The sequence below is a fragment of the Vulpes vulpes genome, chromosome 12 (assembly GCF_048418805.1).
Source record: "Vulpes vulpes isolate BD-2025 chromosome 12, VulVul3, whole genome shotgun sequence".
Classification (NCBI taxonomy): Eukaryota; Metazoa; Chordata; class Mammalia; order Carnivora; family Canidae; genus Vulpes; species Vulpes vulpes.
The window spans coordinates 182439411-182465183 of NC_132791.1; the positions used below are offsets into that span (position 1 = coordinate 182439411).

General features: G+C 44.6%; 2 protein-coding genes across 5 annotated transcripts in view; one reads left to right on the forward strand and one right to left on the reverse strand.

The window, feature by feature from the left end:
- The window catches only part of ZFP90 (ZFP90 zinc finger protein), a 94818-nt gene extending 76025 nt beyond the window's left edge, over positions 1 to 18793 (reverse strand). The window contains exons 1-3 of one of the 4 annotated variants that reach the window (XM_026011565.2): positions 18503 to 18695; positions 17727 to 17777; positions 11556 to 11715 (exon numbers count right to left, since the gene is read on the reverse strand). The gene's annotated coding sequence lies outside the window, so the exon portion shown is untranslated. Of the gene's footprint in view, positions 1 to 11555; positions 11716 to 17726; positions 17778 to 18502 lie in introns of all 4 variants that reach the window. The other 3 variants (XM_026011564.2, XM_026011566.2, XM_072731630.1) reach the window with 3 other exon arrangements.
- Positions 18794 to 19042: 249 nt separating this feature from the next.
- SMPD3 (sphingomyelin phosphodiesterase 3) overlaps positions 19043 to 25773 on the forward strand; it is an 82339-nt gene continuing 75608 nt past the window's right edge. Inside the window, exon 1 of the mRNA XM_072731635.1 lies at positions 19043 to 19302. The gene's annotated coding sequence lies outside the window, so the exon portion shown is untranslated. The remainder of the gene's footprint in view (positions 19303 to 25773) is intronic.

Sequence of the window (25773 nt, forward strand, 5' to 3'; positions counted from 1 at the left end):
GTGCCCTCAGAGAACATTCAGTTTCTTCCCCCAGACCACAGGGCTCAGTACCACCAGGCTCCCTGCTGTTCTTGAGAGGGAGAGAGGAGTTTGAACCAGATAGTCTCTGTGGCTTCTGGCCAAGGGACTGCCCTGCTCTGTGCCTCAGTTTCCCCACTTGCAAGTGGCTGGGTTGTGAGGATTCAATAAGCATATGTGTTAAATAAGTGTCACATAACAAACACCCTACAAATGTAACTTGCTTTCCTTGTCACCATACTACCATGTCCCCTCAAGCAGGGCAAGCAGCTGCTCTGCTCTTTGTTTATCATAAGACAAATTCAGAATCTGCCCCCCAGGCTCTGGGTGAATCAGTTAATAAATGACTGCAAAAATGTGTAGCTACATTATAAATAAACAAGAATGTGGGTGTTCCCTACTGCTTCCTTTTTGTTGTTTTTTTAAGCAAACTTTACTAGTAGCTGTACAGACCCCAGTATTTTAGAAAATTTCAATGGCTAGGGATAGCAAAAAATTATGTTAGCCCAAATAACTTTTAAAAAGAAGAAGAGAGGGATCCCTGGGTGGCGCAGCGGTTTGGCGCCTGCCTTTGGCCCAGGGCGCGATCCTGGAGACCCAGGATCGAATCCCACATCGGGCTCCCGGTGCATGGAGCCTGCTTCTCCCTCTGCCTGTATCTCTGCCTCTCTCTCTCTCTCTCTGTGACTATCATAAATAAATAAAAATTAAAAAAAAAATAAAATAAAAAGAAGAAGAGAGATATTTTCATTAATTAATTAATTAATTAAAATAAAAAGAAGAGGGTCTCCTGTGTGGCTCAGTCAGTTAAGTGTCCAACTCTTGATTTCAGCTCAGATCATGATCTCAGGGTCTTGAGATCAAGCCTGGAATTGGGCTCCATGCTCAATACAGATGCTGCTTGAGATTCTCTCTCCCTCACCCCCTCCCTGCTTGCACATTGTGCACCATGTGCTCTTTCTCTCTCTCTCAAATAGATAAAATCTTTTATAAAAAGAAGGAGAAGAAAAAGAAGAAACAAAATTGACATGGAATTTATTTTTAGAAATTCCTTTTTGGGGGCCAATATTTTAAAACAGCAAGAATATTCACACACACACAGGGTTTTTCTTACAAAGTCTTTAGCTACGCAATCTCAGGAAATCCTAGAACTTCAAATTTTCCATTCTGACTCAAATCCAATTTTAGTTCACTTTGAAAGTGCCTTCTACTCGTATTGAACAAAATATGAAATTATTTTTTATTTTCAATATTTGTTAAGAAAATAGTCTTACAATTTTTTTTAGTCTTACAATTTTAAAAACAATTTTGTTCAGAAATATTTCAAAACTAGCTTTTACATTATTTATTATCATGCCTTACCATTATTACGGTTGGAGTATAGTTTTGTTAGTCAAAATTCCCTTATTTTTCTGGTGATTATCATGGTGATTTTGTATTTCACAAGATTAGACAAAGAACCACACAATGGATTAACCAAATAGAGCTATAGCTGGCTTAGTCTCTAGAAGGAGTTTCCATTCTTTTCCATCAAATAGTTTTAGATATTATTTTGGTACCTAAAGGCTTAACCATAGTAAACAAAAAATACTCTTACATTATTAAAGCAAAGAGAACCAAGAGAAGAATTAGGTTAAGTGGCTAAAGCCATTGAGGACAAAAGGAAGAATGCAAGCTCCAAACAGACACAAACTTAACAATTTGGGGATTTCTCTGCAAAAACATGACACCCATGTCAATAAAACTCAATACAGTCACAGTGGGTTCTCCAGCTAATCAAGAGTGTAGCAGGCAAGGAGAACTTGGCATCTGGGTCTGAGGGGTGTGGCCTGAGGGGCTGGCTCCATGGACAAGCAACCAGTACAGTTGTACTGGGCCCTGTACTCAGGATTTAATGCTCGATTGTGGCCACTTCAAAGTCCCCAATAATTTTATCTTTGAGTTGATATTTTGTAAACAAAGTCTGATGGGACAACAGAATACACACCAAGGGCTAGGCACCTTGGATTCCCCCAGTGCCACCCCCCACCCCGGGACAGGTTCTCTGCTCTGCCCACCATCCTCCTCCAGTGGCCGCATCAGCCCTGGAAGGTCATGTTGGGTGTGTGCACCACACTATACCATAGGGCCCCAGGCACTGTGAACAACTCTTGTCCCTGAGGAAGAGCAACATTAAACACCGAATTAGAAACACCACTACAGACAAGGGAGAGAGAAACTGCAAAACAAAACAAAAAAAGCTTTTTCCTGCTTTTTGAACAAGGGGCCCCACTTCCCACAAATTATGTAACTAGCTTGCCAACAAGCACTTTATAGGAGTAAGTTCCAATCCTGGAAAAGGTGAAAATAGCTTCAATGTGGAGCACGGGGACTTCTCCCAGTAGGGCTTAAGCAAGAAGTCTGCCAAAAAGCACAGAGAGCCCAGGCAAAGCTGGAAAGCAGACACTGGGGTCTGGTATCATATCCACATGGCCATGTAGGGTGTTCCAGCAACAGGTAGCTGCCTGCGAGCAAAGAAAAGTCAATGGCTAGATTGGGGCAGATGGGGTTTTCATTTTTACTTTTGGTATCAAATGTTGGGGACTATTATGCAAGCCAGTGGGAGTACACATTGACACAACCTTTGGGAAGCAACTTCATATCCACTGTAAAGTCCCAGATGCACACACACTCTAGAGAAATTCTGCACGTATGCACAGGGGACCAGTATGAGAGTGCTACAGATCATTGTGGGAAATATTTTTTAAAAATAGGAATAAGCTTAATGTTTTTCGGGAGAGTAGATACAGTAGTATGTCCACATGATGGAATACTTTGGAACAACAAAGATGAATAATTAGAGCTACATGTGTCAACAAAGAAAACTCTTGACTATAACATGAAGCAGTACAATAAATTACCTTCTTTGGGCATAAAACCGTCATGTGTGTCAGCTCTATGTCCCCCATGTTGGCTAAATCCTGGATGAGGGAATGGAATGGCTTCTTATAGTTGAATATCAGTTACCTCTAAGACCTACTTCATCCAATCCACCAAGGGTTCAATGGCAAATTTCCATCATTAGAAATTTACTCCTTGGTGTCAAGGCTATGTGCTGTGTTAGAGATCAAAGAGACCCGATGGTTTCCAGATCTACAGAACTCTGCTGGGCAGCCACTGGCCACAGCCCAAATCCCTTATCATTAAAAAGCTCATGGAAGGAAGCTGAGATAGAAAGGCTGAGAAGCTGAGTCAAGGACAGAATTTCAGGGTATACCCGTGTTGAAGGATTGGTTAGATGAAGAGAGGTCAGTGGAAGCAGGTAGAAAGCATTAGGGGACAAGAAAGGCCAAAGAAACAAGAGTGTTAAGGGGGAGTTATAGAAACTGATCACATATCACAGGGGTAAGGTCAGTTCTGGTGAAAAAGATGTCATTTAATAACTCGACAATTAAGAAGCTGCTGGTGACTTTAGCAAGGGCAATTTTGGTAAGATGATGGTGATAGAACCCAACTTTGTGGGGGATGAAAGAAGATGGGGAAATGGAGGCACAAAATGTGGGCTACTTGCAAGAAGTTTATTTATAAAGGGTGGGGTGGAAACTGCCTGGGAAGAGAAAGTAAAGGTAAGGACACATGTCCAGAATGAGAAAGAATTATGCTTGCAAGGTGAAGGAAAGGAAACAGACACAGAGGAAGGATTAGACAATCTGAGAAAGAGGGTGATTTATTGTACTGGATTTTGGAAGAGGCAAGAGAAGGATAGGAGGGGGGCACCTAGAAGGATTTGTCTTGGAAATGCCATGTGGATCCTTTTAGAAGCAGGGAAGAGAGGAATTGAGAACCTGATAGGCTTCACTGTCCTGAAGCAGTAGAAGTTGAGGTCATTGGTGATAAAGACAGTGGTGGGGTGGACAATTTGAGGAGAGTTGGACAAACAGGAAACAGGCTCCATAGGGGAGTGGAATTAGTGTCTGGCCAGGTATGAATAAAAGGAGGGGCAAAGAGCTAGCTGAACTGGAAATCACATCTCTGCAGTGGTGCAAATTTTCTTTTGTTCCAGTAGAATCTAACAGCTCTGAAGTCCTTCAGACAAGATGGGAAACTGGATTATTCCAGGCTGGGGTAGACAGGGAGGGTACAGCTAGACACGGGGCTTAAGGCCATGGAGAATGCTGGGTAGATGATAGCAGCTCTGGGAACAGCTGGCGTTGGCAGATAATAGAGACTTTTCCAGTTTTCTTTCTTTCTTTTATTTTTTTCTTTAAATATTTTATTTTTAAGTAATCTCTACACCCAACATGGGGCTCGAACTCATAACCCTAAGATCAAGAATTGCATGCTCTATCGACTGAGCCAGCCAGGCGGCCCTCCAGTTTTGTTTTATAGAAGAGAAAATAATCTGTTGTAACTTAAAAGATAGTAGTTAGAAAAGCCATTCAAACGACTGGAGTTGATGTTTTCAACATCAAAGTAGCGACACACACCCCACCTTGCTTTTGCATCAGTGACCAGAGTCAAACGCCTCTACGGGCACATGCCACAACTCTTGGCCTTATGTCCACCCCACAAACTCAGAGGTGACAACAGGCTGAGATTCTTACCTTTACTTCCCACCCCTGTGCAGGTGACTGGTGCTGAAAGTGCTTAGAAAGATAAGTTTACAATTTCCTAAAATGCAGTAATTTGGTCAACTTGATGAACTATTACTGGATAAGCAGGATGAACCCTGTTATGTCTAGTCATTGCTTTTTGAATAGAAATCATGCTGCTGAAGACTGCAGCAGTTTTATCAGCCTCTTAAACATCTTCAAGCAACTTTATCCATTTTTCAGAATTTAGAGATAGACTTTTTGTGCTTTATAATTTTTAACTCATTTTCAGCTGGTTACTCCTACTCTGCACTGTTTATACTCATAAAAATCAGAATTACTTAAATATTCAACAATAGGATTTGTTTTTAGTTCCCTTTTTTCTTATGAGAAAAACAATGTATGTTCATGCTGGAAAAATGTAAAACTACAGGTAGGTAAAAGGAGAACTGGAAGCTAGTGAATATGCAAGAACATGTCTTCCAGCTCCTTCTCTAACCTATATACAGTGGGTTCACACCATATTTACTTTTTTTTCAACCACCTATAATTGCCTTAAGGAATCCAGCTCTCAGGGCTCAAGTGCCCTATCCACCTGCCTGCCCTGTACCTCAGGGAAAGAGTTTTGGAAGAAAGAGTAGAGGGTGCCTTGAGCTTAACCTAAGGAGAAGAAAGACACCATGGGCTCTCCCTGGAAGGTGAAATGGCCACATCTGCTCCAGGGACCACAATGCCCTCACTGAACAATCATGTTAACAACCCCCCTGGACATCTGTGAATAATCTACAACCTTGTAATTTGTGCTTTTGGAGAGTTCCACAAAGCTGTGGTGGGTCCCTCAACCAGGGATACTCAACACATGGATGAGTGGAGACAGTGAAACTTGAGCCTGAGCCATAACACAGTAGGAACAGAGTTCAAAAGATTGAACAAGCTAAAAATGCCAACCACCACCCTGAATGGTTGTTATCCTGAAATAACATAGCAAGTGGGCCCTTGTCTGCATGGAGCATCCCAGGGTACTCCCATTTGTCCTGTTCAGGAATGAGGAGAGTGCCCCAGGCCCCCAGAGGTGCTGCCTTCTTCTGCCCACTATGGGAGTCCTGGGAGCCCTGTACTTTCGGCCTTAAGTACAAGAAGACAGAGCAGGGAGAGTTTCTTTAATGCCCCCAGGACACAGCAATGGGCCACATTCCCCATGAAATTTCTAAGAAATTGATGGGCCTCAGGGGGCTGCATGGTATATGGAGACAGCAGAAGCCCAGACAGACCAGGATTTTCATTTTGGCTCTGACCCATTCCAGACCTTGAGAAATTATCTAACTTCTCTGATTCTCCACTTACTTGCTTATAATATAGGGATTCTTGTAAGGTCAGAGGATTAAACTGAGACTATGTAGGTAAAACACCTGGCACCTTAGCTGGCATATAGGTGGTGCCAAGTAGAGTATTAATTTCATTTATTTTTAATTTTTTATTTTAAATATTTTATTTTTTTATTTGAGAGAGAGAGAGAGGGAGAGAGAGAGCACAAGCAGGTGGAGCTGCAGCAATAGACGGAGAAGCAGACTAAGCAGGGAACCCGATGTGGGGCTCAATCCCAGGACCCTGGGATTATGACCTGTGCCAAAGGCAGACACTTGACCAACGGAGCCACCCAGGTGTCTGAGTATTCATTTCTTTACCTCCCAGCCCAGTGGTCCCATCATGTCTTTTCAGACTTTCTACAACCTGAGCAAGAATATTATGGATATTGAGGTGAACATTTATTCATTCAGCCAACATTCACATAAAGTGCTTATATACCTAACACTCTGGAACATCAATTTCATTTAAGAATTTTTAAAATATTATTTTATGGGCATATGGGTGGCTCAGTCAGTTAAGCATCTGCCTTTGGCTCAGGTCATGATCTCGAGGTCCTGGGATCAAGTTCCACATTGGGCTCTCTGATCAGCAGGACGTCTGCTTCTCCCTCTCTCCCTCTCCGTCTGTCCTCTCCCCTTCTCTTTCTCTCTCTTTCTCTCTCTCAAATAAATAAATAAAATCTTTAAATATATATATATATATTATTTTAATAGTAAGACAAATATGGAAGAAAATATAAAATTTGTATAAAAGTTTAAAGAAAATCCTAAGTCATTAGGGCCATGCTCCAGACCTCCCAGGAATCCCATACAGGGCGGCTTGAAGATGCCAAGGACATGACCTCAGGTGCACTTCACACACATGTCCACCTTTTCCTGCTGTGAGTCATAAACCAGAAGTGACAAGGCCTCTCCCTAGAAAATCCATGTAGAAGAAAACTGGTGTCGAAGACAAACCAGGCAATTACCCAGTGAGTCCTCGTGCTTACCACCCTCATTGTCCCCAGAGCCTTGCTTGCACGGTCTGTGTTTCTGACTTCGAGCTATCCCCAGGCAGACTCTCCCAAGATTATATTCAATTCTGAGGAAAAGACACTTCTGTTTCTAGGAAAACTTGGTGAAATTTGTCACATCTGGGATGTTCAGCCAGGCCAAAGTTGTTTTCCTTACTCCCTCCCAGTCTGGCCTTCTGCTACTTCTTGGGTCATCTTCTAAGGTCAGATTCTGGGATGTGAACTGGGGGTGACCCTATCCATTTGTCAACTGTGTCTTGTTGGAGGCTCACATCTGTTGCTGCTCTTAGCACAGGTGGACCTGGGCCGGAACCAGATCTCCTACATTCACTTTTTCATCAGAAAAATGGGGCTCCTTCCCTGAACCAATAACCATGTTAACTAATTTCACTATTTTTTTTAAAAAATTATTTAAGATTTATTTATTTGAGAAAGAGAGAGAGAAAGAGATTGAGAGAGAAAGCACGAACAGAGGGAAGAAGCAGAGGGAGAGGGAGAAGCAGGCTGCCTGCTGAGCAGGGAGCCCGACACGGGGCTCGATCCTGGGGTCATGACCTAAGCCGTAAAGCAGTCACTGAACAGACTGAGCCACCCAGGCACCCCTCAGTATTTGATATAAACAGAGAAATGGTAACAGTGATCACCTCTGAGTGATAGAACTATAAGTAGTTTCTATATTCATCATTTTTATTATCCATGTTTTCATTTTTAACAATGAACATTTATTGTATGTAAACAAAGAGAAAAACATAAGGACAACAATCCTCTCACTTAGCTTTTTCTTAATGAATTCACATTCTGAATTCAAGCTCAACATTCAAGACAAAAAGCCACGGAATGTTTTTCCAAAAGATAGGAAAGTAGAAATCCAATAATTCCTGCATATTGCCCTTTACCAGGCTGAACCAATTTCCAGTTTATACTTAAGTTTACAAGAACAAACCAAATTGTTTTTGAAGCAGAGTTATTTATCCAACGTACTTTACATATGGCTAAGGTTACCTTCTTATGAATCAAGATCACAACAAAACTAGAAAAATTGCCGGTGAGGTAATGGAAAAAGAAATTCAAACCCATGCACTTGGGAGATCACATTATTCTCCAAAACAACTTAGTAACCCGAGGAAGTGACACCAGAGGTAGAACTGTACTAATTCATTTAACAAATATTTGAATATTTACTATGCTCCAGGCACAATTCTAGGCACCTGGAGATACAAACAGAAAACAAAACTAGCAAAAATTGCCACCCTCATGAAGCCTGGCTTCCAGACAGGGGGACAGAAGATTCCCATTCAGCAGTACAATCCTTAACACTATATTGATATTATTTCTACTGTTTAGACTGTTTTCCTAACATTTTTCTTAGAGAAGAACTTTCTACCAAGTCCTTTTTTTTTTTTTTAAGATTTTATTTATTTATTCATAGACACAGAGAGAGAGGCAGAGACACAGGCAGAAGGAGAAGCAGGCTCCATGCAGGGAGCCCGACGCGGGACTCAATCCCGGGTCTCCAGGATCACACCCCAGGCTGCAGGCGGCTCCAAACCACTGTGCCACCGGGGCTGCCCCCCAAGTCCTTTTTTAAGACTTGTGGCTAGGTTCACTATTTCTTGCCATAACCTTTTTTTTTTTTTAAGATTTTATTTATTTATCCATGAGAGACATAGAGAGATGCAGAGAAAGAGGCAGAGACACAAGCAGAGGAAGAAGCAGGTCCCATGCAGGGAGCCTGACATGGGACTCGATCCCGGGTCTCCAGGATCATGACCCGGGCCGAAAGCAGGTGCCAAACCACTGAGCCACCCGGGCTGCCCCTTCTTGCCATGACCTTGCCAGTAGTGGGAAAGACTGCACACCAGTATCTTTGGAGTCAAAGTAATCAGAAAATTAGAGAGCTTCCCAGCCATAATAACCTTCCTAAGTGACTGTCTTAAGGATTTGGCTAATACAAACTAGTTCAGATGTTCCCAGAAGAAGCTGACGTGCCCTCAGGTATTAGTTAGGACGTTCCCAGAAGAAGCTGACGTGCCCTCAGGTATTACTAGACTAAGAGAACTGAGCTAAAAGATTGGGAGATGAGGGGTTGCTATGGTGGGCTACTGACATAAGCAGAAACAGAAGTGGTACTAAGGAAGAAGCAGATTTTTAGCTCCATGTGAGGGGAAAAATTTCAATAGCCAGAGATGTTCCACAATGGAATGGGCTGAGGGAAGGGCGGTTCTCAGGCTCTGACAGTAGATGGCTAACCCAGCTCTTCCACTTACTGGCTGTGTGACCTTGGGCTAATCCTCTAATCTCTATGGGCCTCAGCTTCCTTGTCTGTAAAATAGGAACTAAAATGGTACCTTGTTCATGAAATTATGGTGAAGATTAGCAAAAGAAAGCACGGAAAGTGCCAGGGTACTACTTGACACAGAGTAACTTTGGCATTGAAAGCCAACCTAAATCAAATGATAAAGTTTAAGAACTTATTTTCTATGCTGTTTTTATAGTGGATTTTATTTTATTTGTTTTGATTTGAAAATAATATTATGTATATATAGTCATATTTGGCAAGAGGATTAAAATTGGTGGTTATGATTTTAACATCACAAAATCAGATGCTATAGGAGGGACCTACAGCTTCCTATGAGGATTTCTTTGAACAATGCTCAGTGCTACCACATTTCAGATATGACCATAGTCCGGGTCCAATACATGACCCTTAACATCATGATCTTTGTCTTCCCTGGAGGTGCACCAGGGTATGGGCAATGGCAGAGATCAGGCCAGCATGAGTGCTCACTGTATACTCAGATCAGGGAATGCCCTAAGGCAGGAGTACCATCCCCCATACACACACCCAACAGAGCTGATTTGGGGGTCCTCTGGAGTTCACAGCAGAAAGTCCCCAGGTAGGTTAATCTCAATGTCACAAAGCTCCCAAGGGTCTGTTACTGACCACAAGAGAAGTGCCAGCCTCAGCCCCACACTGGGACACCAGGACTGATAGGTTCAGATGGCAGTATGCAAGGCAGGATTCTGGAAAGCCACAGCTAGGCTGGGCTGGAAAGCCAAGCTATAGCTCAGTGGGATGAATGGCAGCCTAAAGGTAGTATGGGATAGAATACCAACCCACTCATATCCCTCTTGTGATTCCAGGGGTGGGGAGCATATCCAGACAGGTTTCTTCTTCTACCCCAATGAGGACACCCAAGGGCAGCTACACAACCTCAAGAGACCTGCTTAACAGTCTAGCCCCATCTCCTGGCCTTGGCTGTTGGTAACTGTCCAAGGGTAGGAGAGAGAAAGCAGCCAATCTACTTATGTGTGTCCAGCAGGCCCTCTGGCAGCTTCCATCCTCATAACAGCTGCCTTTGAGTCAGAGGTCAGCCTTTAGCTGTTGAGCCAGTGTTCAGCCCACAAGTTCCTGCCATTATACCCTCCCACTAGCCAGCTTTTCAGGCATGGCTAGACCTGTCTGAACTCTCAGCAGGTACAGAGTTCAGGCCTACCTCCCCTAACACCCCTCACACCTACTAGTTAAGAATCAAAGTCCCAAACAACAATATATTGTATGTGTGTGGTGCTTAGCACTTCCAATACACTTTTCATATCCTGAATGTATTGGTTAGGATTTTTAGTCATAAGCAAAAATTACTAACTTTGGCTGACATGCGCAGCAAAGGACATAAATTAAAAGAGTGAATAGCTCACAAAATCTCCAAGAAGGTAGAAAAATCAGGCTTGGAAGCACACAGTCAGAAACAATGCCTTAAACCCCAACTCAACAGTAGTCTAAGAAGACATCATTGTGACCACTGAATCTGGACTACCATTCCTGCCACCTACACTACAGACACCCTCATACTGGGTGCTGCCCATAAAATTGCTGTCACTGGAAACTGAGATTGTACCCATCAAATCACTAAAAGGGTTACAAAGCAGACCCTACTCCTTTGCTGTTCCTGGCTTCCAATTCAAAATTGGTGAGGACGGGCACTGAGGGGGGCACTTGACGGATGAGCATTGGGTGTTATACTATATGTGGGCAAATCGAACTCCAATAAAAATACACACACACACACACACACACACACAAAATTGGTGAAGTGTTGCATGAGGAGGGGGCTTGTCTGACCGGAGGAGCCAGAGCCTCAAGCTTATGCCCACACCCTAGCTGTAAAGGAAGATGATTCCACCTGATGAGGCATAGGATTCCTCAAGCACAGGAAGGAGGCTTAGCTGCCAGGCAACCACAATGACTGACAAATGTCCAACTCAATCATCACACCAATACATGAAGTTGCCAGAATGACTCTTATTATTCCAATTTTAGACAGCAGGAATGTGACCAGTGCAGCTTCTCTATCAATATATTGATATAAAATAGAGAGAAAAGCAAAGTCTTGTTTTCAGGTTAAAAATTCAACTACAGAAGTGTGAGATAAGGAACTAAGTCTGGCAACAGGTCACTTAAAGATAGTCTTAGAATCTCAGTTAATCTTAAATTTCATATGAACCAGCTGAAGAGGCTGCTGACATACCACTGCAAAGACTTATGGGCAGGACAGTGTCTTGGCCTCTGGGCCTGCCAGACTTACCTTGGATTAAACATTCTAGTCTGGCCACATTTGCAGAGTGGGACAGCCAAGGTAGAGAGGTTCCTTAACATCTGGCAAGTGGGCTCTGCTGCTTCACGGGATAGAACTGGGGCCACGTGGGAGCCATTGGGACCCATTGCCACTTCAACACTTGTAAGGCCTGGCAAAAAGAAGACAGACTTCCCCATGAGGTTGTGAAGTTTCCATCACCAGGGATATGCAAACAGGCTAGAGAATCATCTACCAAAAATTTTAGTTGAATTAGATGATGAATGCAATTCCTTCCAACTCTAAGATGCTATAAGCCTCCAATGTGTGCTAAACATCATTTATGATCCATAAGATAGGACAATGGCCCTCCAAGAGTCTTCTAGGGACCCACTGAATTAATCAATGACCAAAAAAAAAAAAAAGGCACTTTTATTAGATACCAATTACATGTAAAAATAAAAAGAAGAATTTTATACTTTACACTAGCTAAAACAGAAAGATACCTAATGCTGGAGAGGTTGTGATAAAACTGGAACATTCATGATGGTGATTGGGTAAAATGAAGACCACTTTTTTGGAAATCAATGTGGCAAGTAGTACCAAAAACCAAAATTATTTTTAATACTTTCATTCAGTAACTGTTCACTTAGGAATTTACCTTAAGGAACAATTTAAAAGGATAAGTGCTATAAACTTGGAAATATTCATTACACCATTATTAATAATAAGCAGTAAGCCTTAAATAGGGAAGAAATTAAGTATAGTATGGTTTTGATGGAATATTAGGCAATCATTACAGATGGTGTTTATAAAGAAGCTTTGCTCCTTGAGGGCAAGTCCTGCATCCTGTTTACCACTTACAGATCCAGCTCTGCCTGGAACACAAAACAGCTCATTAGATATTTGTTGAATGAATGAGTGAATGAACAACTGAACAAATGAATTCAATCTTAGCAAGAGAAAATCCTTATTACATTTTATATTAAAAAAAGCAGCACTCAAAATTATATCTAAACTATGATTTCTAGAAGATGAAAGACTTGTGTGTGTGTCCTACATGTAGACTGTAATGTGGAAAAATAAAAAGATGTTAGGATTATATACTAAGGATGATGTGTTATTCTTATCCATTTAACATGTTTCACTGAGTACCTATTATGTGTCAGGTGCTGTGCCATATGCTGTGAATAAGCAGTAAAAAAAAAAAAAGTAGACAGTCTATACCTTAATGGATAGTTTATTATAGTGGGTTACTGGAGGAGTGAGGATGGGAGAGAGACAGAAAATAAACACATATGAGAATGTATAATATGTCAGATAGTGATAAGTGCTATTGGAAAAAGAAAACAAAACAGAAAGGGGGAATAGAGAGTGCCAGAAGAGGAAAGACTGCCATTGCAGATGGGATGCCCATAAGGATATTTAGGGAAAGAGCTTCCAAGTAGAGGGAATAGCAAGTGCAAAGGCCCTGAGGCCAGAGTATAGGTGGTGTACTCAGGAACAGCAAGGAGGTCTATGTGCTGAAGCACGGGGTGCCAACGGGACAAGGCAGAGATGGATGCTACAGGAGTCAGAGTATACACGGTCCTGTGGGCCATCATAAGAACTTCAGCGTTGGCTCTCAAGACAAAGAAGCCACTAGAAGAGTTTGAGCAGAGGTGTGATATGATTTGACTCATGTTTAAAAAGAATCATTCTTTTACAAGAATATTTTAGGAGAGAGTTTAGGATAAAAGGAAGAATTTTGAACAATGAACAGATTATCATAACATTCATGAATTGATTTACAAAATATTTTCTAAGCACCCACTGTTCCCAGGGGCTGGAATAGCAAACCTACTCCAACATTACAAAGACATATCAACCATACAAAAATATTTTTAAGTAATTTTGCTTTTTTTAAAGACAAAGATTGCTCAATGCAATTAACTGATTTTGTCATTTTTCTTTAAAAATTAGGAAGATCATTTTTCTCAATAAACATTTAGATTCACATTTCATATTCTATGCCAACTCCCATAATTGTATACTGAGTTGCTGTTTGGAAAATCCTGAAGTTGGCTGCTTATTTGACTTGTCTTACAAAGCTCACATACAACACTCCTACCACGTCAATCACAACCCAACATTACTGATAGGAGACCCTTGTGGGAAGGCTGTATGTGCTGGCAAGATTATCTGAAAAACTAATAAAATCCTTGTAATCCTTTTCAAGGATGCAGAAAGGAAAATGGCTGCATTTCAAATTCATGGCATTTCAAAGGCATGAATTAAGCTCTAAACTCTACATTTAAAAAAAAATCAACACAAGTTCTCTAATTTATGTTCTAAAATGAGAAAACAAATCGTTGCTAAGAAATGAAATTTGCAAAATTCTTAAACACATTTTCTAGTTGATATGCACATACTCAAATCTACAAACTATACCAAAATATAAATTGCAGGAATCACTACATTGAACTTGGTTGATACAACTTCATCATGAAATCTAGAATTGGTTTTTGTTTTGTTAAGTTTATCCCTAGACATTCTGCGATTTAGGTATGTATAAAACTGATCATGTGTAGATGATGTTCAAATGATACTGCTAAGAAAGCTCATGGCTTTTATGAGGGTAAGAGGGCTTCTTAGCTCTCCAACATCTTGGTTTCTGTGACACTCATGTCAGAGATCTTGCACCCTATCTATTTTCCTTACCATCTGTTAACTTCCCACTCACTAAACAGTTTGACAAGGGCTACTGGGGTTCCTCTCTCCTTCATCTTTCTGGAAGACCTGCCAGTGACCTACAAAATTGTCTTCAATACCTTCCCATGATCTTCTCTGTCCACTCCAGCCAGTGCCCTTGACCAGAGTTCCTCTACCTCCGATCAGCACTGCACTCCCTGCCCTCCCACCCATCATATCTATCTTCTGCTACACTGAGAACCCCATTCCTTTCATCTGCCCACGCTATCCTGGTTTCACCTCCTTCCTCTTGGCGGACTAGTATTTCTAACTCTCTTGTCAACATTTCCAACTTCCTTGCTTTCTTATCTCCCTTGTCCAGCAAAGCCAAGACCTGGATCAGTCTCACAAGGGGCCTCCTCCATGCATATCTCAGGACTAATAGGATGCTGAAGAAAACCTATAACCCCGCAAATTACTGCCCCTACAAATCCATCACCTCTAAGCTCAGCAGGTCTTTACCACTGCTCTGCAGTGCCTGTCGGTTGCTATTAGCTTTCTCTCCTATTTTCCACAGCAGCTAGCTTGAACATTTTCACTTTTTTTCCAAGCTTTCCATTCCAACTCATTTCCTCATGCTGAGCAGATTCCCTTGCCTCTGATATCCCATGAGAAGTAATGGCCATTAGGTATGAAGTGCCTCCATTTCCTGAGCCCACCTCCCAACCACCTACCCATTGACTATCAACCTACTTGCATCTCCAACTCCTCCTTCCTTTATCCCTTCCCATATCAAAGGAAAAGTGGGCCCTCCTCTTACCTGAGACTCACTCTGAACCCTACCACCTCCTACCCTCTAACTGATCTCAGTTCACCTGTCAACCCTTCTCATTCCTTCATCCTCAACTATACTGCTACTGACTTTTCCCCATCAGCATTTTTGAATGTCCTAATCTCTCCCAACTTAAAACAAAATTGTCTCTCAATTCTACATTCTTTCTGGTTTTCTCCCTCTTCCTCTTCAAAACCATTCCCAAGTGTTATCTATATTGGTATTTCCCAAGGGGTTTTGGTTTTCTCTTTGATCTTCTCTAGTAAAGAATTTCATCTATTCCCATGGCTTCAATTATGATGTATATGCTCACAACTTGATAGCTTAAGATTCTTTTTCTGGATCACATCTCTCATCTCTCAAAGATGAAAGGTTCTCAGGACCTGCTTTTTTTGGTCTGAATTAGTTTTAAGGTAATAGTCCCTCTGGTTGTTTTTTCTTTGGCCATGAATCCCTAAATATTAAGGCATTCTCCTAAGCCAAACTCCAAGTCACTTAATGGACATCTTACCTGGATGTCTCCTACTCACCTCAAACCCACCTGCTCCTTAACTTTTCCTCACCTTGGGGGAAAGTTGCACCATCCATTCACCAAATTTCCCAAGACAGACACCTGGATATCATCCTTGACTCACCACTCTCCTCTGTGCACTCAGCTCATCACTCACAAAGTCCTTTGAATATTTACCTTTGTAATACATCTCAGATCTGCCCCCTCTTTTCTATCTTCATAGATGCTGTGCTGGATCACTACAGCAGCTTCTGACCTACATCCTAGCCTCATCTTCTCCTGTCCATTCTCCACACAGGCCCTAGAACTGTTCAAAATGCAGGTCTCAAAAAAAAAAAAAAACACAAAACAAAAAAACAAAACGCATGTATCCATAAAAACCTTCATTATCTTTAGAATAAAGCTATATTCCTCAGCCTAGTATACTAAGCGCTTCAACACTCAGCCCTGGTTAATCACTTCAACCCTTCAACATTCTGGTTAATCCCCTCATTACTTAATTAGAAGACATATGGAATTTCACTGAGACCTTTACTTCCCCCTTTAACAAGGTAGGAGGCTAGCTTAATGTTCCCCTGGAATCCTTTATAACTCTAGCTTCCAAGCAGCTAGAATTCCATTCTCTGCTCTAAGGCCACCCTTTAAAAAAAATGATAAAACAAAGGTATTGAGTATATGCCTAAGCAAAACCATACAACTAATAAGAGAGAGAACGGAAATTTGAATCCAGGCTACTCAGGACATTACCTCATGCCTGTTTATTCATAGTCAAAACAATTTCTGATAATTGAAGATGAATAGCATATGTTAAGTGCTTAATATTTGTGAAGTGCTTTACATAAGCTACCTCACTTATCTATTACAACATTGTCAAATAAGCAAACTACAGATCTGATAATGTAGTTTGTTCAAGGTCACCTAGCTAGTAAATGGGTTTGGATTCCCTATCTCCATCTTATTAGCTGCTCCCTAACACCAATATAGCATTTTACAACTGAAGAATCAGGTCCAGTCCAGCGTCACACATCTAATCAGAGGCAAAGTCAGAATTAGAACCCGGCTTTCCTTACCCTACTTGGCTGAACCAGTGCTATTTTAATCCCTGCTTTCTGGAAGAATCATGGTACCCTGGCTTTTTCACTATTTGCAACAATTTCCTGAAAACTAGCATTACTCCTTAAGTGCTAAGCTGACCTTCAGAGTTTCAGCTGTGGCTACAGGCAGTTCTTTGCTAGCCTTCTGTTGATATTCTGCCAATGCTCTGTTGATGCCCACTCTGTGGCCTAGTCTTCCCCCACCTGCTTTTCTGACAACCTCTACTCTCACTGCTTCTACAGAATTAGACACTCTGTGTCAGCACAAATCCCATTTCCCCCGCCTCCTTATAGTTTTCTCATCTTCAGTAATGAGGCCTCATCTGTTTACCTAGCTCTAGTGATCTTCCCTCAGGGTTTAGCCTGGATCAAAGCCCTTTTGCCATGCCTCTTAGAGGTCCCGTTAGTGCTTCCCCCAATGCAACCCATTTTACTTCTTCAACAATCCTAGTCTTCCCTCGTGGATGTCATCAACTCAAGGATGACAGTTTCTTTTTTCTCAGGATCTGTCTTTTTGCTTTGAATCAGGCTCAGGGTAATAGTCCCCCTGGTTATTTCTTTGGCCATGAATTAATTATACCCATATATTAGGGCATTCTCCCAAGAATGCTTTAGCTGAAATACACCCAAAAGTCTGGATGGGGTGACATATGAAGCATGTGTGGGATTAATTGGACCATCTGGCCAACACCAGAGCCCTGAGAGGAAAAGATTCAGAAAAAAAAAAAATTAGTTATCAAGATGGGACATCAGCACCAGAGCCTTATGATGCTGAGCAGAGAACTGAAGAAGGGCAGGGATCTCAGACTGTCATTACTTCATAACTGACAGGGGCAGAAGATCTTTCCCAGAAAGGGAGTGGGAGGCAGGGAATTTAGGCACAAAAAAGGAGAAGGGCAAACAGCTAGAAATAGAGGAACATGAAGAACTGATGACATTTAGGGGAGAATTGACAAGACTTCCAAGGAATGATTGGCATGAATCTACCAATCGCTAGCTCATAGGATTGTAAGGGCTCCCAAAGCATTCAGGCAAAATTCCAATCCACTGTATGAATGACATAAACATTTCCTCACCGCCGTGGCATCCTTCTGGTTGAATCCTTCCAGCAATGGGAAATATGCAACCTTAAGAAATGGAAGAGCATGGAGGTGTGAATAAAATTCAATTACTGTTCGATTCATTTTCAACTCAACAAATATCTAGGAAGTACCTACTACGTGCCAGACACGATAGGCACTGGACTGTAAGTATTAATAATATAGACATGGCCCCTGTTCTGTGAATCTTACAAACTAATGTGGAAAACGGATACACACACAAACACGCAAGTAGATAGGGGAAGTAGAGGGCGCGGTTCACACACACAAGGTGGGGTACCTAATATGCAGCCAGGCATCTAGGAAGGCTTCACGGATGAGACAACGCCTAGGCTGGGGCTTGAAGAGGGCGAGCGGTTAGTCGAGTGCAAGGGTGGAGGGAACCACCGTAGCGAGAGAACACGGGTGGCTAAGGCTTCCCAGCTACCAAGAAGTTCGGGGTGGTGCAAGAACGAGGTGGTCACCACATTCAGAAGGGCTTTTAGAGCAACGTTGAGAGGAGTGTGGGCTTAATTCCATAGGCAATCGGAAGCGTGAGTAGCGCCCTCTGGCGACCCCGGGGGAGATGTTGCGGTATCGGGGGTGGTGTAGGGAGGCCAGTCTGGGAGGGGATAGACCGGGGGGAGAAGGCCTGCTTCAAGGGATATGACTAGAAGTAAAGCGCTCTTCCATGATAAATCGAGACAAAAATAAAGGGATAAACTTCAGAATGCCACACTCTGAAGCCACAGGTCTCCTCCGTCCTCTCTCACCTTTGCTCGGCAAACCAAAGGGCTCGACCTCGGTTTGCCCCATGCCCGCGGACCGCGCGGGCAGGAGGACGGATCGGATCCAAGCCCTTCTTCTCAGATAGGAAAACTGAGGCCCAAAGTCCAGTGATGGGTATCGAGAAGAAAAAAGAAAAAAAAAATCGAAACGCCCTCCCAAGAGGCTGCCCGAAGTCACGCACAACCCGACGGTCCCGCGGCCTGCCCCATTTCTCCGTCAGCAGTCCCCAACCAGCCGCCTTTGCTATGGAAACAGTTCCTCCCGCCCTCCTCAGCGCCTCGGTTGCTCCATGCACCCTGGGAAATGAAGTCCACCTTCGGTTACCTGCCTGCGGCATAAGCCCCCTCCGCGTCCTTAAAGGACTACAAGTTCCAGAAGGCTGTGCAAAAACTCCGGCAGTCTCTGGGGGATGCGGTCTTGACGGAGAGCCGGAGAAACCAGCAGGCTGGGCAGAAGAGAACGGAGTAGGCGCCCCCAATGGGCGGCCTCGTGGGCGGGGCCAAGATCGCCATTGGCTACGGCGGCGCAGGGGAGGCGGAGTCAGCGGAATGAGGCGCGGAGCTGTTCGCAGCTCCAGGTGCTGAGTCCGAGGGAGGCTCCGGACGCGAGAGCTGCGGTGGCCGCCGCCGCCGCCGCTGCCGCCGCCGCCGCCGCCGCCGCCGCCGCCGCCACCACCGCCGCCGCCGCCGCCGCCGCGAGAGCCACCGCGGGAAAGCCGGGCAGTGAGGAGCCCAGAGGAGCTGGTTGCGCTGCCGAGCGCTGACAGCCCTCCCTCCTCCTTGAGGTCGGTGCTGCTGGGTTCGCTTTTGTTTCACTGGGGAGGGAATGAACTGAGATATGAGGGGGCCTGGGGAGTTCATGGGACCTCTCCTCACCGCCCCCAAGACCATCTGTCCCGAAGAGCTGCTGATTGACTCGAGGGCCTCCCTGTGGCCCGGCGCCTGAAGTCGGAGCTGCTTGGGTTAGTTTTTGTTTTATGGTGGAGGCGCAGTGTGAGAGTGTGAGGGGCAAGGGCTGGAGGGACCCCCCCCATCTCTACCGAGAGGGCGTTGGGGAGCTTGGAGCTTCCCCCACCCCCGTGCTTGAAAACGAGGCTGCTTGGATCATTGAAGACGGGAGGGAGAGTTACGGGATGAAAGGTTCTGAGGCAGGCGGACCCTTCCCCACACCTGTACTGCTTGAGGTTACAAAGGGGGTCTGGGTACGATGGATGAGAACGAGGGGCTCTTCCTCCTGTGCTCAGACCTGCCCGGGCTTATTGGGGGGGGGCTGTTGGGATGTCAGATAGATGCTTTCTTTCCATGCCACCCCTTTCCTGAAGCCTAGGTTTTTGTGAAGAGGAGAAACGGGATGGGGATGGAGCCGGGGGGCTCTTCCTCCTCCCACTTGGACCCGCCTAGGCTATTGGGGGGAGGGGGTTGGGATGTGAGGACTAAGGCTGGGAGACCTTCTCCACTGTGCTGGAAGTGGCCGGCACCGGAGGGCACTGGCGGATTCTCGGGGTCCTCGATGCTCATGCTCAGGGCCCCTCGCCTAAGGTCCGAGTGGGCTGGGTGTGGATGTGCGGTGGGGGAAAGTAAGAGGCGTGGAGGGGATCCTCCCTACCTCTCCCTACCTGAGCCTTACCTCCTAGGCCCTCTCTACCTGGATCCGGGCCAAGGGCCAAAAGTCGAGACGACCCTCCCAGCCCCGCCCCGTCCCGCCTCGCCCGCTGCAGGGAGCCCGACGAGGATGGGCACGTGCGGGCGGGACGGGGCGGGTCCCCTTTCTGGCACTCCGAAGCTCGGGGGAGACTCCCCTGCGCCCCCAGACCTTTGGGGCTGCTCGGCTAAATGCAAGGCGCGCCCCAGACCTGGCTACCTGCTTCTAGGGCGCGCGGCGGCCGCTTCGGGGACCCGGCTTTTGCGCTCGGCCCAAGCATCCTCCGTAGGACAAAGCGGCGGTCGTTGCACTGGCGGGCCTGCGCCACCCGCTGGGCGGGGGGCGCGGCCAGGGAAGGGGGGGCTCCGGGCGCGGCGCGGAGAGAGCTTCCGCGGAAACACGCCAGGAGCCGGGCGGGAGACAAAGCGCGCTCGCTCCTCTCGGGCCTGCGCGAGCCGGGATGGAAAATCCCGAGGGAGGAGGCGGCTGCGCCCTGGCTGGGTACTATGCCCCGCACCCTTCTTTCCGGCACATCACCCCCTACGCCGGCCCGGCACCCCAGGATGCCGTGTGTGCGATGGTAATCAGGGTCCCTTCTGGGAGACATTCAAGACCTGTGACCACGAGGACGCGGACAGGCGGGGGCGTGGGGGGGGGGGGGAGGCTCCGGATACAGGAGACCTAAGTGGGCCAGTGTCTGGAGGGCCATCCTGACTGGGCGCCCCTGTGCCCCATCAACCACGTTAGGTCAAGTTTGATTCCGGGTTCCGAAGGTGTTTGCATGGATCAGAGTGTGAACATGTATGACTGGGTGAATGTGCCAGTGTGTGCTCCAGTGTTCATGTGTGTGTCATGGTGAGCTTGTGAATCTGGCTGTGTGTGGTTGTGAGAAGAGGAGCCACTTACTGCTGACCTTAGATGCTAGGAGTGGAGGCAGGGTAGTAGCCCCTTCCACTCTAAAGCCACCGTAATAACCTAAGGTCTCAGTGTGTGTCCTCAGGGTGAAGGTAGCTTCAGGCTGCCTTCGGCCTAGCCTGCATGCAGGGGTGTGGTCTAGAAGATAGGACCTTACAAGTATGTGGAGCCCTCTTCAGCCTTTCTGGGGTCTCAGGTCTGACCTTAACATTCCTTACCATTGTCCTGCCTTTCCCATCTCCGAGAAACCTTATCTTGCTGTAATGGGCCCCCTGAGGCCCAGAATTCCGCCCTACCCCTCCACGTGGGCTTCCAGATGGGGCTTGAGGCGCTCATCAGCACAGTCCCTTATGATGTGGGTGTGAGATTTTGTGGCAAGGCAAATTTTTTCAGTCTGGCTTTCATGTCCGGAAGGGCCATAGGTCTAGGTTGCTGGTTATTGGCAGGTAGCCTCTCAGTAATACCAGGTATACTACAGAGAGGGCACTAGTGAGACAGAGATACTACTGTGAGTGGACACCTCTGAGGATGACAGCTCTCCCACAGACATGCCCATTTCCAGCAAGTGACCTCAGTTTCATTGTGCTTTTACAGCAAATGCGTTGTATAGCTTTGAGATAATCCCCACCACAGACCTCCTTCCCGTAGGATGAGGGGCTAGACTGCTGTCAGTGGAACCATAGGAAGAGCAGTTACCAGGCAGTGGAGCCACCATCCAGCCCAGCCCTGCCTGGTCCAGTCTCAACAAGTATCCACTGCCGGTACCCACAGCGACCTCTACTGGGAAAAGTAGTAATTTTGCAACTAACACTCTCCCGTAGGGTGGAGATTCCGGGTGGGTGTGGGCCCTGTTAGGTAAAAACCACAAACCCTTCTATTTGGGGGCTCCCTGTCTGCCTTTGGAGTCCTAGGTTGATGTTTTTTTAAATTATTTTTTTTAATTTTTATTTATTTGTGATAGTCACACAGAGAGAGAGAGGCAGAGACACAGGCAGAGGGAGAAGCAGGCTCCATGCACCGGGAGCCCGACCTGGGATTCGATCCTGGGTCTCCAGGATCACGCCCTGGGCCAAAAGCAAGCGCCAAACCGCTGCGCCACCCAGGGATCCCTAGGTTGATGTTTTTAATAGCATTTCCTTCAAACTAGTTCAAGCTGTGGAACTGCCACTGTCCTTGCCCATATAGAATTATTTAAAGGGGCACCTGGGTGGCTTAGTTAAAGGTCTGCCTTCAGCCCAGATCATGACCTCAGGGTCCTGGGAGTGAGCCCCATGTGTATCTGGATCGCTGCTCAGCAGGGATCCTATTTCTCCCTCTGCTAACTCCCCCTGCTTGTGCTTTCTCACTCACTCTCTGTCAAATAAATAAATAAAATCTTAAAAAAAAAAAAAAAAAAAGGAAGAAGTATTTGAAGAGGGCCAAAATGCCTTTGTCCACATTTCTGTCCATTTGGGGGGGTGGGCATCAAATCTGCTTATGAGGAAAATGCGTGGAAAAATCTTATCAAGCTCAGGATGTTTTAGGTATCTTATTTATCTCTTCCTCACCCACTATGATTCCCACCTCCCCTTCTTATTCCATTTTATCCTTCTCTCTTCCTCATCATTAAATTAGTCAATAACATATTTTCAAAGATAAGCTTTCTTTCACTAGTTGACAATATGGCCCAGAAAATGTAGAAATCAAGAGGCTATTAAGTGCAAAGAACTGGCAAACACTGGTTCTTCCAGACCTAATCGTGAAATCATGGCAGTAGGGGAGATGGATGAAACATGCTGTCTTAAATCCTCGTCTGGTGACGTGTGTCTCTTCTCCCAGAATTACTCTGAAGGGATTTCACACAGACACAAAATCTTTAGAGCTCCTCAAAGGAAAGGAGGTATTTAAATACCTGGTATTGTTCTTACTTTGGCATCCATGTGATTTGCATTGAACTATGTGACTCAGTATCATAAAGTAAAAATAGGACTTAATCTCTTCCTTGCCTGTTCAGAAGGTGACTGCATATGTGTGTTGTGTTCTGCATTAGAAGAGTGAAAAGCTAAATTATCTCATAAATTGAACCACCTGCTTGTTCTGATTAGAGAATGGCGCTTAACATCACCTACAGGCAATAACATTATTTTATGTTTCTTTTAATTCATACCTGAATCTCTTTGTCTTGTAAAGCCTTTCTTCATGCTCATACATTATTACTTTCACTTGAAGTTAATCAAGAATGTTTAATCCTTGTACAGAAGCCAAACAAATTAAATATCAGCAGATACAGGAAGATGTGGGTGGTGTTTCTGTTCTTGGGCTCAAAAAAATCCTTGGAGTTCACAGGAGAGAAGGAAAGGGGGTGAAGATTTAGTAAATCTTATGGGTGTAGTTAACGGGTTTCTGAAGAGGAGAGGCTCCTCAGAATTTCTCCAGGACAACTGGTCATGTTGAAGAATCTGAGGATGCAAGCAAATAGCATGCATGCTGCGAATGAGAATGAAGCCCTTGAGATTCCTAATTCCAAACACTAATGCAGCCTTTCTGGGAAAATCCCCCAAATCTCTCCAGTTCCTTTGGGCTGCCAGCAGTCACAAAGGAGTGGAGCTGTCCGAGGTTCTGGAGCACTGGCTTCCACCCCACTAGTGGGAAGGCAGGATTTAGGGCATGGAGTAGAAGCAAGCTCTGACGAGCATGGCCTCTGTGAGGATTTCCCTAAAGCTCATCATCACAGAAAGAAATAGGAGGCAACAGAGCTATAAAGACTTTTATTGCATCGCTTCAAATGAACCCATTGGCAAACCCTATTTAAAGAATTACAAGCTAATAAGAGGAAACATTTCTGAGTCAGGCTTTTCAAATGTAAGAATGTATTTAATCCTCACAGTCCTATGAGGTAGATGGTAGTGGTAGTTTCCACTTTCAAGATGAGGAAATGAAGCTTTGAGAGGAAAGGGGCTTGCCCATGATTATACAGATCAGAAGAAAAAGAGTTTAGATTCCAATCTGGATCTCTTAAACTGCAGAGGTTGCTCTTACCACTATTTTTTCCTACTGCTATTGTAGAAGCAAAATTGAAGTTTTGAACTGTCCTCTATGAGATTCTAACCAAATTTTAGAGGAATGGATTGGGGGCCAACAAAGATTCAGACATAAGCCATAAAGAGTCCTTTCAAATGCATCAAGGATATTACCACAATACTTTACATATTATCCTGCAAAAAGGATACCTGTACTTGATTACCAAGGAGGAGAAAGGGGAGTATAATGATCCTCATGGCCAGTGTTTCAGAGTTTTCTTTCCAGAATGGAACAATTTCACAAGAAGCTAAGCCTAGATGGCATCAAAATGCCATCATCAAAATAATCTGCAAGAATAGTGGGAAAATGAGGAGGCTGATATTATTTCACAGAATACATGCAGAACCAAAGAAATAGGGCTTATCTTCATTTGCCACTGTCCAGTTCCAATGATGAGGACACCTGGATATTGTTAAGGGGTTCCTTCCCCATATTCCTATTCTCAAATATTTACAGCAAAGTCTCTAACTCCAAAATAAAAGTTTTCATTGTTGTAATGTAAACTTCAGCTAATCTCAGGGAAGCATCACATTTCTACCTTTATGTCATCATAACCATTGTCCTGTCTTCATATGTGGCTGCAGGATGCCTGAAGGGAGGCAGGTTTGGGGTTTGATATGCTTCAAGCTACATGTCCTCTGGTCCTCCTAGGGTGGCAGTGCAACTGCCCCAATCTTGCCACATGCACAAGGGGCCTTGCCTGAGAACTCCCCATTCAGTAGCTGTTGTTTAGGTGTCTGAAGAGAATAGAGAGGAACGGACTTCTGCTTTTTCTCCTCTCTCTATCTCAGTCTGCACAACACACAGATAGGGGCCCTCACCTTTTAAGAAAATGCCTCAAATCAGGCTGGGTCTCCAATCCATTTTGAGTCATTCTTTCCCCTTCTAGGTTAGGGCTTTGCAAGACTCTGATGCATGGAGCAAGGCTGCTATTGCTGTTCCCGAGGGCACTTGGAGGCCAAGGACCTGGCTCCCCATCTGGGTCTGCTCTGACTCATATGACCGCAGACAGATTTGATTGTTTTCTTATTTAGAGTCATTAATTAACTCTCCTCAACATCAGAACAGCATGTATTAAGAGGAAAGCTATTTGTGGGGGTCTCTAGGAAGCTATGCCTACAGCTGAGCACCATCTCCTTTGCTAACAGGACCAGGAAATGGTTTTTAATTCTGGCTATGACCCTTCAGAAAACTTAGATCAAGATTTTATGCCAATATGAGAAAGGAAATAAAAGTGTAATTAATTGACAAGACTGCTAGAGTTATTCTGGCAAAAACTGGGAAACCCAGGGGTCTCAAGAATTTTTATTCATCCAATGAATATTCCTGTATCTGCAATGTGCCAAGCACAGAGCTGGTCATAGTGAACACAGTCCAACTTAGGATAAGCTCTGTCATATAGGAATCTTGAATGGAAAGTGGAAACAGAGGCAGAACCCCTGACAAGGGTGTGTGCTGTAAATAGTTTTTAGAAATGGAAAGAACCTTAATAATCATAAACCATCATCTCTTTTTTAACATGAAGAGGCTGAGGGAAATTGGGGTTGCCACTGGCCACACACAGCCCCTGGAGTAGCGAAGATGGAGATTAGAACCCAGGTTTTAGTAATTCCTAAAGCTTCTTCTCTCCATTGTACGA